The sequence below is a fragment of the Rhea americana genome, unplaced genomic scaffold (genome assembly GCF_003343005.1).
Source record: "Rhea americana isolate MKP2758 unplaced genomic scaffold, rheAme1 scaffold_418, whole genome shotgun sequence".
Taxonomy (NCBI): Eukaryota; Metazoa; Chordata; class Aves; order Rheiformes; family Rheidae; genus Rhea; species Rhea americana.
The window spans coordinates 146853-166153 of NW_028186555.1; positions in this window are offsets into that span (position 1 = coordinate 146853).

Consider the following 19301-nt stretch of genomic DNA (forward strand, 5'->3'; position numbering starts at 1 on the left):
TAACAGAGTTCAGGGCCAATGCAGAGCTGTCTAAAACTACTACTTATCTGTCGATTAATTTTGCCTGAACTGCTTACTCAGCTTAACATAAATCCAAAAAAAGGCCGCATTTCTTTCTCTGCATGAGAAAGAAATATGAACCAGAACTGATAAGCACAGCAGAAAACAAAGTTGTGATCTCATCCATCTCTCTGAATAGAATTACTGTGAGAAGTTTCTTTTTGATTCACTGAGTCTAGCTCACAGTGATGGTAAGCAGTGAAAAGAAGCAATCTCTCTGCAAGGACTGTGAATTCAATTACCTGGTAAATGGAATTAACCTCTCTCGAAGAAGAAATTCTCAGCTGCATTTTTAACCCTCTAAAGAGAAACCTAATTACTAGTCAAAGAAACCATTTCCTCTAAGATTGGCCATTATTTGAAGGTCAGAAAACTCTGGAAAAATCATTTATAAGTTTTTTTCAGTGTTCTTTCCTCAATGTTATTTGCCCTGTGTATTGCCCTGTGCAACTCGTTACCTGAAAGCCATTCACTTTTAAATTGTGCTTGTAAATTGTGTATATGAGCTGCTGGCAGTTTTCAATAAGTCACTTTAAAAAAAGTCACAAAATATATCCCATTGGATCCGGGGAAGTTGTGATCAAAAGATGCAGTCATAAATTTTGTTTGGGAAGAAGGCATTTTGATTCTCCTGTACGTGAAGTGTCATTATTGAACACTGTCAAAGACAAAAGCAAACAGTGTTGCCAGTTTAGTTTGAATATCAATAAAAGCATGCAGTATCTGGTTAAAAAGACCAAAAAAAAAAAAGATAAAAATTTTAATTTTGCTGACACACTCCTGCCAAATTACTGTGGTCATAACAATAATAATACAATTTAGTCCATGAGAACTTGGTGGAAGAAATATGTCTTAATAGTAATACGAGAACCACTCTCTTGAGCTTATGGTTAGAGCACTAAACTAGCCCTGTGGAGACCTCAATTTTACTCTGTTCTACCTGTTCTGAGTAACCCTCACTGAGACACTTAACCTTCTTAGGTATCTATTTTCACATCTGCATTGAGGAAAGGTAATAGCTTTGAACTATTTAGGAATAATTTATATTATTACACAAAATCTAAAAAGGTATTTTACATAAAGATTATCTTATGCTTCCTTTGGGTAGCATAGGTAGGAAGCAATATGCCTTCTAACCATATATTTATGGAAGAGAAATCTACCCTTTAGATCTTTAGAGAGATGAAATTCTCACTGAAATAATCTAGCTATGTTTATTTGTGGGGTAACTGCTAGGTTTTGATTATTCTTTCCAGCCACATGCACTCTTTGGGATGCTTAACCTCTTATTTCTTGACTTCGATGCATTTAAACATGATGCTACAGTCAAGATTTAACAAAACTGTTTGTGCTGTCTTTCTTTGGGTTATTTATGGAGGACTTAAAAGCAACAATTGGAGATTATGCATTTAATTTAACTTAATAAGCAGAAGCCAAACCATTGTAAAGTGAGAGCAAAGCAATCCACATTTTAAAAGTTATACCTTTTTATATCACATCTCCCATTGGCACAGTGAGTGAATACCACTTTCATGCTATCAAAAGTGTGATCACAGATTATGTCTTCCCAAGATAAATTCTACTGTGGTATCCAACAGCCTATACTACAGCAGTGTTGCTGGCTGAACATATTGGCTCAATTTCTTAAACTGTGCACTGTACTCAAGTACAGTGGAACTACAAGGTGATTTCAGCGTCCTGAGGAAATGTGTTTTCCTGGTGGACATCAGGGTGTAAGCGGATATACCAGAGAGTGCCTGTGGGAACCCTGACAGATTCTTAAATATAGTGGATGCCACCATAGTGCAATTTCATTCATTATGTTGTCTATCTTTTACTGTTTTTGTCATAAATGGTATCTAAGCACCTAACCTGATGAATGGAGTATACAAATATACTTAAGATGTTTTCCTAAAAGGAAAGACATTTAGAGAATAGGGACAGTTTCTGAAAGAGCAAGGAGAAAATTTCCAACAAATAAAACTTTTCATCCCTGCTTGATATGCCTTCTGCATAAAAGCTATTTCTTAGACTGAAGGAAACTGTGTATTTCAGATAATGAAATGTATTTCTAAAGGTGGAGGAGGGGAGAGATCAATAATGTGATCCTATTCAGTCAGGAAGTATAGGTATATCAAAGGTGAGCTTATACCACAGAACCAAACATTGAATGTGACTGTACTAAATTAATGGTTTCCTATCAGAAATAATAAATTTTATTGAGTGGCATCGTAGATTCTAAAAGCAGATTTGTTGAGTATTCATATGATAACAGAAGATTAATGTTTTCTGCATAGATCACCCTGAATTTAGTTCTTTGTGTGATATTGAACTATTTATCCCTTTTTCTTTGGAGTTTATCAAAGCTAGAAGACATAATCTATTCTTTACTTATAAAAATGGAATGAGTCATCATTCATAAAATATGCTGCTTTTACAAATGTCCTTACTACAGTGTGCTTACTACAGTGCGAAGTATCAACATGAAAGTTACAGATGAGCAAAACTAGAATCTTAGATACCACAGGCTGAAAATTGAAAGCAAATACTTGTTTAGGGGATCACAGAATCATGGACTGGTTGAGACTAGCAGGCACCTCTAGTGGCCAGCTCCACTGCTCATCCTGGATCAGCTAGAACAGATTGCCCAGGACTGTGTCAGTCAGGTTTCAGATATCTCCACAGATCAAGACAGCACTACTTCACTGGGCAACTTACTCCAGTGTTTGACAGCCCCCACAGTGAAAATGTTCTTTCCTGTGTTCTTGTATTTCCATTTGTGCCTGTTGTCTCTTGTCCTACTTGTGGGTAGGACTCTTTCCACTGAAAAGAGTCTGGCTCCTTCTTCTTAACTGGTTCACATCAGATACTTATACACATTAAGATCTCCATGACTCTTCTCTTTCCAGGCTGAAGAGTCCCAGCTCTCTCTGGGTCTCCTTGTAAAAGAGATGTTCCAGGCCCTTAGTCATCTGCATAGACATTTACTGGACTCATTCTAGCAAATCTGTATCTTTCATGCATCGAGGAGGCCATAACCAGACATGGTCCAGATGTGGCCTCACCAGGGCTGAGTAGAGGGGTAGAATCACCTCTTGATGATTGGATCAAGAGAGACTTGGAGAGCTGTGTCCTCCACCTGGGTCAAATCCTTCAATTTTGCAAGACAATTGGTTCCACGCCTTTGGGAATTGTGCCTCTGGGGCATCACCACCATAGCTGAGGACATGTGCTTGTCTAAGCAGCGATGCTGGCCCCGTCTGTACACCCTTCTGCATGAACTGCTGTGCCAGCTGATGCTTCTAGGATGCCTTTTCTAGCCACACTCGTGTTCATGTTTTAACAGCCCTGTGCAGTTAATATAAAATTTATATGCAATTTCCTATTTCTTTTGTTCTGATTGCTGCAAAGAATTCTCTGAATTGTATTCTTCTCCCACTTTCTCTTAACCTGTTATACGGCTAGGAGAGACAATACAAAACTGACCAGTAAGGCAAAGTAGAGTATCCGTACAGATTTATTTCATTCAATAAATCTGACCTCCTTTTGTTTCTGGAAATCTCTGTGAATAGCTAATGATAATTCTTTTGTCATTCATTCATTATCTCAAGTTATTTTACCAAAAAAATACTGCAAATGATTCTTAGTTTAAAGACTAGTCATGAATATTTTGTGAACATTTAATATTTTTGTAGGAAGACTGTATCTTTCCAAATACAGTTATCCATGTTAACATTCCAGCTTCAAAGTTTGCTTTCCAGGAATAGTTTCCAACATGTACTCCAAATTTTGTGTTCTATTCAACATCCCTGTAGATAATTCATTCTAAGATAGCAAACAGGACACTGATGGAAATGCAGATAAAGTGAATTTAGTCTTGTTTTAGRACTACCAGAGGAGTTTGCAATGTTGTATGCTATCCATCCTACAGGACCAAAGCATCCTTTTGCAAGCTCCTATGGAGTTCAAGTAAAGAAAAAAAGCTGGAGCACTCCTTCCTAAAACCACATGCAACCTCCCCATCTGTACTCCTTTTAGGATACTTAACATTTGTGAAGCTGGATCTTACTCATTAAAACCAAGCAACAGTGATGCTTTATCTCCATTGCATTCTTATGTTGAGCTTTTCAGACCTAAACTAGTTGGTGAACGTATCTCCTACCTCCATCTGGAGAGTCTGACCATCTGGTCAGTGACCTCTCTGGTTATCTTTGGTTATTTTTATTCAGGGACATTTTCCTGAAATCRCATTTTCTTGGTCATTTCCTTTTTAATCCTTTCTCTCCTTTTCATACAGTAGTTTGTTTCTCTGTTAATCATCTGAGTATTTAGCTCATTTTATTAAAAACCATTTACACAACATCCCAGACAAGGTTGTGAAGAAATTATTTTACAGATTAGTAACTACAAGTTTATCTACAGAAATTTGAATAATAGAGAAAAACATCTCTATATAGATGTTCAACACTTTCTGAAAAACAAGACCATCCTGGGGATGTCATACTAAGCATCCACAAATTCAAAGTACTCTGAATTTACTTGTTAGTTTTGAGAACCGAGAGCAATTAATCCTGCCCTTGATCTGCTTTGCTAATCGATAGATTAGAAAGATGCAATTCTTATCTCAAGAAGCCAGTATAGTAAGAATTAAGGGGCATTTTCCCATGATCAGAGGATTTTAAGGCATTGGTTGTATTTTTGCTTACCAGGCAATTTTTCTTGCACATAGATAATCAGCAGGAACTAGGTCAGTTTTCAGATAGCTCTGTAACATAAGTACCAGGGGGTAAAAAATGAAGTTTAACTCTCCCCTCAGAAGCAGCAGCTGAGAAGAAAACCCTATCACAACCAGTAGAAGATTCAGAAGAAAAGTAATTTGAATGAGACACAGATATTTTACTTTGTCTTTTGTACTCTGTCATTTTTTTTTAGTTTATCATTTTTAAAACTTACTATTTGGTCCTGCGATTTTTGTTCTTTAGCTACCAAAAATGAAAGAYTTTCCCTTTCAACTAGCAAAAACAAGACTTCTGTTAACACCAACATTTCCTATTAAAGCAAATAAAAATGTAAGTGTATTTTATCAGAAAGCTATCTCTTATCCAAAAAAAAAAAAAAACCCCAAGACTGAGAGAGAGATGCAGAAAGTCAAACTCTTCTAATTATATGTTGTTAGCAGTTCTGCTTAGGTCCTGGTTCTGGCAGAGTAGTTGTACATCAGCTTTTTATTCCTTACATCTATTTTTCCTTTCCTTGTATTCCTCACCTCTTTTCTGTTATTCTGCTCTGACTGTCTTCTGCTCATATACTGCTTTTTGCTACATAGWCTTCCCTTTATTTATTTCTCCCTTGTTTCTCCTTATTCTCCAGATCTGATGTGTATGTGTGGCTTTGTAAAGAAATTTAACTGGAAAAATATTACAGAAATTGAACACTGTAGGATTAGATAATGTACTTGAGATCAGTAGCAGATTCTTATCAACTTAAAGCTCCAAATGATGCACAATAACTTGTAAAATTACATTAATAGAAGATCACAAAACCCGAGAAAATGTTTTTCACAGTTATAGTACCTAAAGTCTTGAACATTCTAGTGAATTTCTACTATCTGCAATTTTTTCTGAATCTCAGTTTCTTCTTCTCCACTGAATCACCACTTTAAGCCATCATATGTTTTTCTTTTTCTTTATTTTTTTTTAATCTTCTCTTTTGGTCTCTTTATTTTTCTCTCTTGCTCATCTCCCCAGATAATTTGATCTCAGTTCAGTTTTCAAATACTTCCCCAAGCAAATTTTGTGTTTTATCAATTTCTACCAATGGTGTTTCTATAATCTGCTGGTAAATGTTGCTTTTGAAATTCTAACTGTAGCACAGAAATGCGTGTGTCAGCTCCTGTAAGAAGGGGAAGGATTTGTTGCCTTAACACAAGAATCAAGAAAGGTAGAGAAGGTAGAGCATTGTCTTTCTTTGTCTGTCCTAAGAAAATAGCAGTCCATTTCAGCTTAAACATAAACATACATTCGCCATTCACCTACATGCATTTGCAGTACAATATTTTATGTTCTTACCATACTCTCAGCTTTTCACACGAACATTTAAAACACTTTCACCAACATATTTTCAGTCCTACCTAAGGTTCCAGTTCTCCACCTCCAAATATCTGCAAGCATTAATATTTGTGTCATTCAGATTAACACATCTTTCCAAAAGCTTACTACAGTACATCTGCTTACGCTACCGTAAGGCAGCTACGACTTTACCACTGGTACTAGTGTTGCACAAATTCTATTCAGAATTATCCAAGTGAGATTTTAGCATGAAAACTGAAACAGATGAGACATTTAAATACATCTCATTTCTGCCTTTACATGCAAAACTTTACAAATTCAGAGTGTAAGGACAGAGAATAAGTACCTAAAGTTTTAAGTTCACTCAGTGCCTCAAACCGAGAAGGTCAAATAGCCAAAGAACACTTTGCCCATCTAATATGCTTATGTACAATTTAATCTGCCACCAAGTACTGAACTTCCTTAAAGTTGGTTGTGAACTCCACCTTTAACGTGTGTTAAACTTTGTGGTAGTATATTTCAAAAGATCCAGCCTAGAGAAGGAGAAAATCATCTTTCAGGTGAAAGTCAGTAACCGTTACATTGTACCGATCTTAGTTGTTCAAGTGAAAAACTATGGTCAGTATATTATATGCATATTTGGAGAGAAGTCTATATATTTAAAAAAAATATTCTGTGATTTTGAGCATATCACAGCTCAAATAGGGAGGAATTCTTTGTTTCATAACATGTTAACAATCTTACAAGCTTAACCAAGAATGAAAGCAGTCATTAGCTGTGTGTGTGGGGGGAGGGGGGTGGAGAGTCATTAGGGCTTTTAGAATCACAGAATAATTTAGGCTGGAAGAGGCTTCTAGAAGTGCTCTGGTTCAACCGCAGGCTCAAAGTGGGGATGACTTTGAACTCAGACCAGGTGCTCAGGGTTCTGTCTATCTAGGCCACAAAAATGTTCAAGGATGGATATACAACAGCCTCCCTGGACTCCATTTCAGTCCTTGATCACTCTCACTGAAAATAAATAAATAAATAAATAAAAATAAATCCGTGTATTTAACTGGGATTTCTCTTAATGTTACTTGGTTCTGTTGCTTCTTATCCTGTCACTGAACACCCCTGAGAAGAGTATGGTTGACTTCTCTATAATTATCCATTAGATAGTTATAAACAGAAATAAGGTCTTTCTTTGAGAACAAATCCAGCTCTCTAAGCCTCATCATGTCCAGCTTTCAAAACATTTTGGTGGTCATTCTAGTTTATCATTGTCCTTCCAGTACTGGGGAGCTCAACACTGGTGCTCTGAAACTGTGACTCTTTTACTCCTTGGCTTGCCACTACACCTTGTCTAATACAGCTCAGTAAGCAGCTAGCTCTCACTTTTGCCTGGGTATGTTACTGTCTTGTGGCCGATACGTGCCTTTGTGCAGGCATTTGAGATGGACCTGCAGCCATGCTGCTTTCACAGGGTAAATATAAGAATTTGTTCCTCCTCATCTGTTGCCAGGGCCTTTGCACATTTGTGGGTAGAGGAAAAGTTTTCTTCTTGTTGCTGGAAGTGGTCACCTCCAAGAAGGGAGATAGAAAACTGGTTTCACAGCATCAYAGCAGAATGGTTAAAGGAAAAGGACCTCTGGAGAGCATCTAGTCCAACCCCCCCTGCTCAAGCAGGGTCACCTAGAGCATGTTAGACAGGATCACATCTGGGCAGGTTCTGAGTATCTCCAGAGAAGGAGACTCCACAACCTCTCTGGGCAACCTGTTCCAGTGTTCTCACAGGAAAGAAGCTCTTCCTTATGTTTATGTGGGGCTTCCAGTGTTTCAGTCTGCACCCGTTGTCTCTTCTCCTATCACTTGACACCACTAAAAAGAGTCTGACCCCAGTTTGATACAGAGAAGATTCCTCCTACCACTCAAACTACTGAATGGTTTATTAACATTAACTAAATCAAAAAGGAAAGAGAAGAATCTAAATGACCTCGAAGGGGTTTGGACTATAGAGAAAAGAAGAGCTCTCCCATATTCAGACTCTGAGAGCAGAAGATTTGTCATCTGTGAATGTTGTAAAGTATCTGCTAGCTTCCTAATAGAACTATAAATAATGACAGAGGATATTAAATAGCAGAACTAGATATGAACAGGGTTGGAATTTTTCCTTTCTTTTCCATTTACCTATTTTTGTGGACTTCACAAACTCTAAGATAGACAATACTTTTACAAGTACAAAACTGTCCTTGCTTTCAGCTTTGTCTGGCTTATATTAAGACTATTTCCAGAATAACTCTGAAGCGTAAGTAATTCCATTCTTTTGAGTTGGAAAACCTAAAAGTAAGTCTTGGAATGACCAGCTCTCAGTCCCCACATGCTATATTATATGAAGTGAAGGTATTTTAAAGCTGTATGTCATACTGTATAAATTAATGTTAAAAAGTTTAACTTAGTATATTACCACAAAAGTAACAAGATGAATTTCCTTTTAGCAACACAGGACGACAGGAGACCTGGTAAAAGAGAGTTTTGTGCAGGGGAAGAGGAAAATAGAAAGTTTTCCTCTGATGAGAAAAATTCTGTGAYCGAAGTTTTTCTGTTTTGAGGTGTGGCTAGTTTGCAGGTAGCACACCAAGCCCTAATGATTCTGAAGAGATGTACCTCAATGGTGTTGGCAGGGAGTGCATCTTCAAGCATGGTTATTCCCAGTAAGGCACAAGCTTAAACTGGCAAGTGTAAAATTACAGCTACATTTGCACCATCTACAAGGAGTAAACTGTAGGGATGACTAAGTCATTTAGTTGATCGCCCTAACATCTMGCTAATAAGGATTTCCCTAAATATGAGCTAAATAGTGCATTTTAATTTTATCTTTTATCTGATCTTGAACTCATTAAGCAACCTATTCTTATCTTTATATTTTGCTTTAAGATGCAGCTAACTCAGGAAAATCAAAGACTTTCCATTCTTACAAGCATGGTGATACTTCCAACTAGTATGATAGACCATGCACTGTCAACATAATGGACAGGCCCAAGCCCTTCTAAGAATTCAAAACAAAGTATTTTCTGTCTGTTTAAGACTTATGGGCTCATATGAAATCTGAAAACTCAAAGATCTGAGATAAAAATCATCTCCCAGTGGCTAATGCCAGCCAAGAAAGCTATCTGGCATTGAGCAAGGCAGTGAAAAACATTTCTAAACGTCGATTCAAGAGAGGTTATAAAAGATGGACATTCAAGATCTAAGACAATGAATGCACACTGGAGGTTGAATTACACCGTACTGCAATGTGCTATGGATCATACATTGTGCTATGGATCATACATAACTTAATTCCCTAGCAGAGCAAAGACGTTGATAAAATTGCTACTTGTTCTGGTCACATACTTTTCATTCAGCTAATTCCAAGGACTTCTAAATACTATTAAATATGTAAACATCATGTCATTGTTGTAGAGTTAGTAAAGATTATCCCAAAAAAGTTGCCTAACCCCTGGAATTTCAGAGTAACTATTGTATATAAAAGAAAAAGTTTGGATCAACTTGCTAATTTACTATAAATTTACTATAATAAAGCTAATTTACTTTATCATTTTTTGTTTACTGTTCTTGACCTTCAGGATAACTTGAAAATTATCATATCAGTTCCACATGTGCTGTCCTTCCTCATCATATGGATATGAGACATATTTCTTGTTATCAAATGTAATCAAAAGATCTAAAAGAAAGCAAAGAATTGTACTTATTTACAGTGAGATCACAGAAAAGGTCTTTTCTTACCTATGCATACAAAGAATACTTGAGATATTTCAGTGCTCCATGTCATATTGTTTAAATTAACTACAACACGTTACTTCATATAATCTGACTGACTGATCTAACAAAAATATTTGTTTAGAAAATTAATGTGGGTCAAAAGTCAATAGGAATGGATACTATATTACTAACAATCAAATCTAAACAATCAAAACTAAATGTTTTCCAGTTTCAAGCAATCGGACGACAAGAGCATCATAACTGTGTTTGACAAACAGACAGAAAACCATATGTAAAACATTAAGACTGCAGCAAAGGAGGAAGAATGAAGGGATTAATACCAAGGAAGCTGTTCAACACAGTTATTATCAACACAAGAACTCACTAAATCTTCAGGGAAACAAGAACAAAAATCTTCAATTTTAATATCCCAAGAGGCTGACTTTCCCTGTAACATTTATAAAATATTGAGAGAAAAGAAAGAAATGTGAATTCTTTGCCTGTATTTAGTTGCCCTTGAAAGCAGTTTTCATAAATCTTGCATGAAGTGAAATAAGGGTGATGATATTGATCTTCAATTCATTCTTTCCTATCTTTCAGAAGGTAAATGATCCTGACTGATAAAATTAGAGCTAAGCAGAAAGGCTTTCTTCTGTGATCTGCCTATCCAATGATCCACACATGTACTATCACCAGCAAAGTTAAGCCACTTTTCTCCTTCCATTTTGAAGGGTGGATGTGTTTGTTTCTGTGTTTGTATTTGTGTCTGGGCACTCTTATATTTGTATAGCCATTTTGAGCTTCAAAGAAAAATTGAAAATTCAGGTCGAACAGGAAGAGAAAGCAAGAGAAAAAGCTTGCCATACAGTTAGTATTTTCTTCTATCAGCCACAGTTCTATCAGCCACACTGGAAACTAAGAGATGAGGTAAACGAATAAGGGAAAATAAAAGGACACAAAAACAAAGACTTAATCAAAAAACGTAGACTGACACTTACACCTGATATTACTTATGGATGTGATACAAAGCTGTCCGATTCTAGTTAAAACAAGTACTAGGAATTGGAAAAGAAAATTATTGCCTCTTCTCAACGAAAAATTGTCTATGCAGTGGTTTGAATGAGTATATACCTTATAGGAGGAATACACTCTCACTTTACAGAGGTTTAGCATTGCTCTCAATAGAGTTGTACATAAGCATCACACTGGAGGACAGTAGTAAATATAATTTTGAGGATCATAGAATCATAGAACCATAGAATTGTTGAGATTGGAAGGGACCTCTGGAGATCATCCAGTCCAACCTCCCTGCTCAAGCAGGGTCACCTAGAGCATGTTAGACAGGGTTGCACCCAGGCGGGCCTTGAAGATCTCTAGAGAAGGAGACTCCRCAACCTCTCTGGGCAACCTCTTCCGGTGCTCTGTCACTTTCATAGTGAAGAAATTCCCCCTCACGTTCAGACAGAACTTCCTGTGCTTCAATTTCKGCCYATTGCYTCTWGTCCTGTCACACAGGACAACTGAAAATAGTTTGTCCCCGTCCCCTTGACACCCTCCCTTCAGGTACCTATACACATTGATAAGATCCCCCCTCAGTCTTCTCTTCCCCAGGCTAAAGAGGCCCAGCTCTCACAGCCGTTCCTCACAGGGCAGATGCTCCTGCCCTCTGATCATCTTCATAGCCCTACATTGGACTCTCTCCAGTAGTTCCATGTCTCTCTTGTCCTGGGGAGCCCAGAACCGGATGCAGTACTCGAGATGAGGCCTCCCCAGGGCTGAGTAGAGGAGCAGGATCACTTCCCTCCACCTGCTGGCAGCACTCTTCCCCGTGCACCCCAGGATACCATTGGCCTTCCTGGCCCCAGGAGTAACTTTACCTCAGTAACACAGGGCAAACACAGTTTAAAAACAATAAACACATAGAATAATGTATCTACATATACCTAGTTATAAAGARGAATGCATCATGATTATTGTCTTTTTTTGAAGAAGAAGAAGAAGAATTCAGCTTTATAATAAAACATGAGTATAACTCCTTTGCATTTGAAAGGTCCTTTTTGTCTCTTGYATGACAATATACATTCTCATTCATGATGTATTCACTAAAATATCATAGTAAATAAAGCCAGTGATTGGGGGCCAGCTTGTCTGATAAGCAGCAACCATCCAGCAGCAGCTCTTTCCATATGTGGAGACAGAAAAGCTGGATGATTATGACACATCAAATGTGAACAGCTCAACAGATCTATCTGACAAGATGTCCTCCAAGTCATRTATATATATTAAGATCATAACCCGTAGCAGAGTCAGCTGTACATGATACAGTTAGCTCTGTAGTTTCTCCGCAAGGAAGTGAAAAGGAGCAGCAAGAGAGAGAAAAGCGAAAGAAGAGTCATAAGAATAGATGGTACAATCAACTCATTATATTTTGGAGGAATTACTGAAGAAAGTTTACAAGTGAGTGGTTTCAGAAAGGGTTACTGAGGATTTTCCTGATCTCTTGCAAGGAAGAGGGAAAAATAATAGCAAACATTATATAAGCCAGAAAAAGAAGCAGAGAAATTTGGTCTAGACAATTTCCCTTTTTGCTCTAACAGCCTAGCAGTGTTTTTTAGTCCACTAAATAATCAATTGAGAACATTCGTTAGGCAGAGGTTCTTGGTTAGTTCTTGATGGATCCTGTTGTGGATGCACCACATCATGTGCCTAACCACATAGAGAAAATAACCTACAAATGACAGGACCTGAGGAATAACAAGTAACAGGTATTATGATAGAGATGCAAATTATGCTGAGTACTTGTGAACAAGTAGGTAAAACATTGAACCCGTTAGCTGAGTAGCTACTTTACCAGGTAAAAGACCAAATTCAGTAGAGAATTTTCAAAACAATGTTTTCTCATCAGAAAATGGTACACTATCAAAATTTTATTTTGCCATAGAAATATGTTGATTTCATCAAGTTTGAAAGAAAATATTAAAATTAATTCAAAACAGAGCATTTTACAGTTTATTTCTCATGCAATTTATATGTTGTTTTATTGCAACATTCTGGTTTAATGTGTCTTATTAAAAAGTCATTAGCTCTACATCAAAGTGACTTAATGTTACCAAAACAAAAATATACAAAATTAGATATTTCATTAAAATCACTCCTATTCCACTATTTTTGCTATCTGTGTTCTGTTCCTACTATTTCATTGGCCCAGTTGATAATTATAAGTGTTTCTGAGTTGCTATAATGTACTGCAGGTAAGAAGACTCTATTTCCAAACCAGCTTTAACCAGAAAAGATTTTTGAAAATGGAAAATACTTCTGTAGTTATTTTTTAATATATAATATTGTCCATGAAGGACTCTAACTTCTCAGAATTCAGGTTAACAAGAGTTAGTTTTCATTGGTCAAAAATATTATGCAATGTGCTTTTTACACCCTAATTGTATACACAAACATCTTACAATCATGTCCACATATTCAAAATTACTCCTCTATAAATACTTTCTAAAATTTTCTTCATTACTTTTGTTGTAAAACCTGTCACTTATTTCTGGGATGAATAAGTTGAATAAATTTTTCCTCTTTAATTTTGAGAAATATTACAGAATATTTTTTACACTTCTCATATTTGTCTTAGTGAAGTGTTCTTTAATGTTCCTTTTATTTATTTAGCTCAATAAAAACATTTTTAAAATAAAATATGAAAGCTTGCTATACCTCTACTGTTCAGTTCCAAAGTTTTTTTGTAAATAGTCTTTGGGAGGGAGATTGCTCACATGCCCCTAAACCACCTGGGAATGAAATCTACTTGTGTCAGGTATCCTTGTCCACTCGAAATCAGTGGAGTTACTGTGATTTATTCCTGTCAGTGAGCCAGCCTATGAGTACCTCTGGTTCAAATCCAACATAGGACTCAAAGAGGCTACACTCTTATCCCTCAGTTTCCTGCCATGATTTGGGGAACAGACTGCCTTCAGGAAGGGCTGCAGTAAAAATCTGAACATCTGCCCAGCCTGTAACATACCACCAGCAATACCTTCTAGAATGTGAGCATTAATGGTTGGCCATACAGTCACTTAAGCTTACTGCAACTGTATAAACAGATTCCTTTGGTTCACACAGGACTTCTGTCTTATCCTTCAGCTCTCCCAGAATACATTAGAAACATTTCTAGTAAAATATCCATCAGAAACAGAATTCGCAAGGTGGTATGAAGTTTCATGGACTTTAAAGTCATTCATTTTAAAGGTCAGTACTTTTCTTCTCTTCCACACCCTGCAATAGAAAAGAAAACTCAATCAGAACAAAACACCACAGAAACAAATGTCAAAAAAGTACACCGTATCTCTGCCTCTTCATGTAACTGACAGGCTTATCAGCCAGTTCCACCAAAGCAGACTACCAATCCCAAGACTTAAAATGCCCTCTGCTCTGGAAGGGCATCTTACCCTGGCTGGGTCATTTTTGGCAGTTGCAGTAGAGGAGACATTTGTATTCTCCAAGAGAGCAGGTTCTAGTAAGCATGAATCTCTGTTGTTCTATCATCAGCCTCAGGGTAATAAAAACCAGAACATCCATTAATATTCAAAAAAATTACCTTATACACATTTTATTCTTTCTAATTGTGTCAATACTTATATCTAGTATATGGGAAGATATGCATGCAAATCTAGAAAAAATATAAAGCCCTGTGTCCAGTAACTATAAGAACTTTCCATCTTGTATCTATTCCTTGATTTTTTATTCCAGTAATCATGTGTTCAAGTCTTTGAAAGTGACAAGTGATTGATTTGATTCTAGGGACTTAATTTCAGATCAGAATAAGTCATCTTTCTCCCCTCATTCCCCTCCTTTTATTTTTACTTTTTTTAAGGCTAGCTGAAAAGAAAAAGAAAATGCTTTAATCCTTCTCTGATCTTTAAATAAAAGGTTCAGATATGTCTGGCAAACAACAAGTCATAAAGCATGCACAATAATTCAAATAGTAATCTATGGACATATATATCATCCTGCAGTGGTACATTAATCATTTCATATAAAGACAGCACAAGAGTGATGAAGATTTTCAATTGTATCTATTGCAACTCAGCTATATTCAAGTGTTTTTAACCTGTGACATTACATCAAAGAGGTAATAACTGTATTTTAATCTAGAAATCTTTTCTAACTCCTTCCCCTGTGTAACTGGAAAAGAGCCATAAGCAAAGGAGAGGTGACTTTGGAATTCAGTATGCATGTGAATCCAAAAACACCTTCACACACAAAAATTAGCTAGATAATGTAAAAGTAATATTGCTTTAAAAAAAAAATCAGGCCACTGACGACAAGCCTCCTTTAAAAAAGAAAGAGAAGAGGAATAAAGTTTGTGTCTTCAGTCTACTTGCATTAATGTAAACAAGCATAAAATATACTAGCCTCTCCACACTCATGATAACTAATATATTACCATGCAGGTAGGATTTGTTTTTAAAAAAAAGAATCTCAGCCATAACAAAAGCATTTTCCCCAAATACCTTCGAGACGTTTACTGCAGTAAAGGAAACCTGTATTGAAGCTTCATTCGAAGCATGTCTGATAGGAGCTACCTCCAGATATCTAATGCTATTATTGCAATGTCTTGTTAGTTAGGGTCATGAGACCAAGTCTGCAAGACGCATGGATCTACAGCTCTCTAGCATGAAGATAGACAAAAAATGAGGGGGGGGGAGGGGCACTTGTAATGGAGAGTTTAAAAATGTTCTGGACTGGGGGTTTTTCCAGCACAACCCTGAGTGAATTGCAAGGAAAGAAAGAAAAACAGGTATTTAATATGGTCAATGAAAGAGTAAAAAATATATATATTAAAACAAAAACCTGAAGAAGCTGATCTGGGTTATCCACAAGAAGAGTGTACAGCACAGTAGCCACTCCTAATTCCAGTTGATGAATTCTACAGCATGGTTCTAGATACAGGCAATCCTTCTTGCTGTATGATAAATTCCCTGTACAGAGAAGCCCACCAAAGCTGCATTAGTTTCCTGGATACATATGGGAGGAAATTTCCGTCTTGAGAAAATTAGAGCATTTGACAGTACCAGTTGACAAGTGACCATTTGACAAGGTCAGCAACCACAATAATAGACCAGATTGAGATGCAAGGACTATCCAATTCTGACACCAGAAGATTGTTCTCTAGGAGGCAAATTCTTTACAAACAAAGTACTTTACAAACACACACAGACTCGTACATCAATTCTCTCTACTTCTGTAACACCTGAAAGATACTTCATTACTTAGATCATAATCACTCAGTATGTGAAAAACAAGCATAATGCTAAGATATTTGATTTACTCCTTGACCCTTTGTTCCAGAAGAATGAGCACTAAAATGAGCACTAAAAAGTGCAAAATAAAAATTAGTCAAAAGACTTAAAGAGGATTTAAATATCATGGAAGAAGGGGTTTTTTAGGGAAGAGGCTCAAGACTAACAATAGTAAGATGAGCCTCCTTCTTGGCAGAACCTGCAAAGAAATAATATTCTGGATTAGCAGAATAAAGCTGGAAGTCCTATTATTTGAATAATTTTATAAAAGTTGCATATTGTACCCTGTAGACGACATCCTGCAGACTGCATTGGAATTTAACTAGCAGTTCTTACACATCTTTCCAAATCCCAACACTATGATAATAGAGAGATAATAAATCATTTGTAAAAAAAAAAAAAAAAAAAAAAAAAAAAAAAAAAAAAAAAAAAAAAAAAAAAAAAAAAAAAAAAAAAAAAAAAAAGTTTAAATCTGTGAATAGCATGCTCTGCACTAGTGCAAACTCACTCAGTAGTCCTTCAATAAATTCAGGTACATTAAAGCTCACGAGTGTTCACCGACATCAGAAAAAAAGACGCTGAGCTGACTGAATTGCCTTAATATTACCTACCTATTCATATCATCTGGACTTCAGGTTCTTCATTAGTAAAATGTTTAAGGTATATATCTGGAATAATTTCCTCTCCAGACCAGTAGCTTGGAGAACATAGCTATTTTTTTCTATCACATTTTTAGCTAAAATCTCTGTCTGATATCTTCAGTTTGTTGGTACTTTCCTGATCAGAACAGCTAGCACGTAGAACAACAAATTGTATACTACTTTGAGGATTACTGTAGAAGGCAATGTCAGGAATCTATTGTTATTACATGACCTTTTTGCAGTAAGGATGATACTATCCCAACTGGTCAAGACAGATTCTGCAGTAAAGGGTAGTCATCCATATCAGTATTGCAGTTGGAGACTTGAATTTGCTGAGACAGGAGGAGGGCTGCATGGGGCTTTATATTGTATATCTCTAACCAAAGCCTTTGTGTCCTGGGGATTTTTTTCTCCTTTGAAAAGAAGTCCATGTCTCCAGAAGAATGACTGCCATGTAGYCGTAGCTATAGTATCCTTTAAAATGCAAGGTAGGGTACAGCATGAACCTTGGCAAGAGGTAGCCACTCTGGTATTCACCCATATTGCTATTAGTTTTGCAATCCATCCTGTGCTCCACCTTTTGTGGTACTGATGATACATTCCCAGCCTAAATTGCTGGAGTACAGTCAGCTAGACAATGCTATCAGAACTGCACACAATTTTCAAAGCAAGGCAACCTGTTCTGTGGAGAGTTACTGCTATGAGTAGTAATTCACTGATGCCTTCATCACAGAACAGCTCCTGTTCTCAGCTATATCCATACAACGCTGAAGATTTCTGGTGAGTTCTGCTACTTAAACCAGCTGCAAAGTTGATAACGTGCCCTCCAAAGAAATCTCCAAGACAAATTCAACCCTGATAAAAAGCCAGTATAAAAAGCCTGCTAGATGCAGTCTCAGCAATGGAGGCTTCATAGCTTCAAGAGAATATGCATGCCAGTGAGATGGTTCTAATCTGGGAGCAGAGAGACAGGAAGAAGGTTACAGGACCCATAAATTTCCCATTAAACCCTTACTTGGTGACAAGTGCACACAGAAGAGTAAAAAGATGATGTAATTAACTTGGTCTTCATATCTTTATGAGATGCAAAGCAGGTGTTACGGTAACAGAGGAAGGTTACTAGTGTACGGTACTGAACCTTATATTTCTCTTTCCGTATGGATCAGTTTCTATTCCTTTTCAGATTAGCCACTTCTTGGCAACAAGCCTTATACTGCATACATAGCAAACAGCAAGTTCATGCAAGTTATACCCAATTCCTTAAGTTTCTATCATCTATTTTGTGCAAGCCTTCTATTTTGTGACTCAAACCAATATGAATTCATAGCCAAATATAGCCCTCTTCGTAAGCACTTACAGTCAGCAATAAAAAGGAGAATGGATAGCTTCCCCACGCTATCCAGTCTGACACCATTCCTTACATTCTCAGGTTTTTCTTCTAGAAAATCTTATAAAAGGCCACAACTGAACTATAGAAGTGTCTGATCTTGTTTGTCTTTCTTGTTTTCCTCTTCTTTTTTTAGTTAATAACACTTTTACTACAAACTAAAATTAAAATTTACTCTGTATCTGAAATGGCAATATGCTCAAGAGAACTGTGATATGCAGTTAAATATACTGTAAAATTAGTTACAGCTTAGTAGGACACACCATGCAATTATATGCAGTGCTTATTTTAGAGGTGAGAGCCATTGATCTTCAGACATATCCTTTTAGGCATACAATAAACTACAGAATGGAAGCCTTTTCCTTCTCTTAGATAGATTAAGGTTTATTTTTTGCAGATCAATTCAAACTAGCAAGATGACAAGAGGATAAGTACTGCCAGCTCTCAAACAATACAAAAAATAGTATTTCACGGGGCGGGCGATACTCTCTGAAATTAAGGCATTTCAATCCATTTTATTTTCAATGCTCTTGACTACAAAAAACTAACAGTAGGTGTTTGTGCTTTGTTCTGAAATCAAACGCTACCATAAATAAAATTTCAATATTCTTTATTTCTTGCAGAGAAAGAAAAATCAAGATATGGGGTAGGTTAAAGAAACAAAAAGAAAGGAAGATGATTAGAAGAAGAAAGAGGCTTTCAAACAGAGAAAACTACTTTCTCGTGGCTATCTAGCCTGCTTAGTCTCTCTAAGTTTATTTTGTTCTATCCTCTGCTCTTTCAGAAAATGCTTCAAACCTTTACAAGGCATCTGTTTACTTACTTCTATGTTCTAAAACAAACATGGACAGTAACTGGGACATCCTAGGAAAACTTTTCATGGAAAACCAGTCAGTTTAGCAGTTTCCTCAGACTGAAATCCATATTTCCCATGACAGTGAAAATAAAAGATAGGAAGTTCATTCTTGCCCATGCAGGTAGCGGATCACCACACCAGTTTCCTCCCTGTGATTGTCCCCAGTAAGAGGCTCCTTTCACTTCTCACGGACAAAGTTGGAGCCACAGGCTGAAGGGGAGACGATATGAAGATGGTGACTTCAAAGCC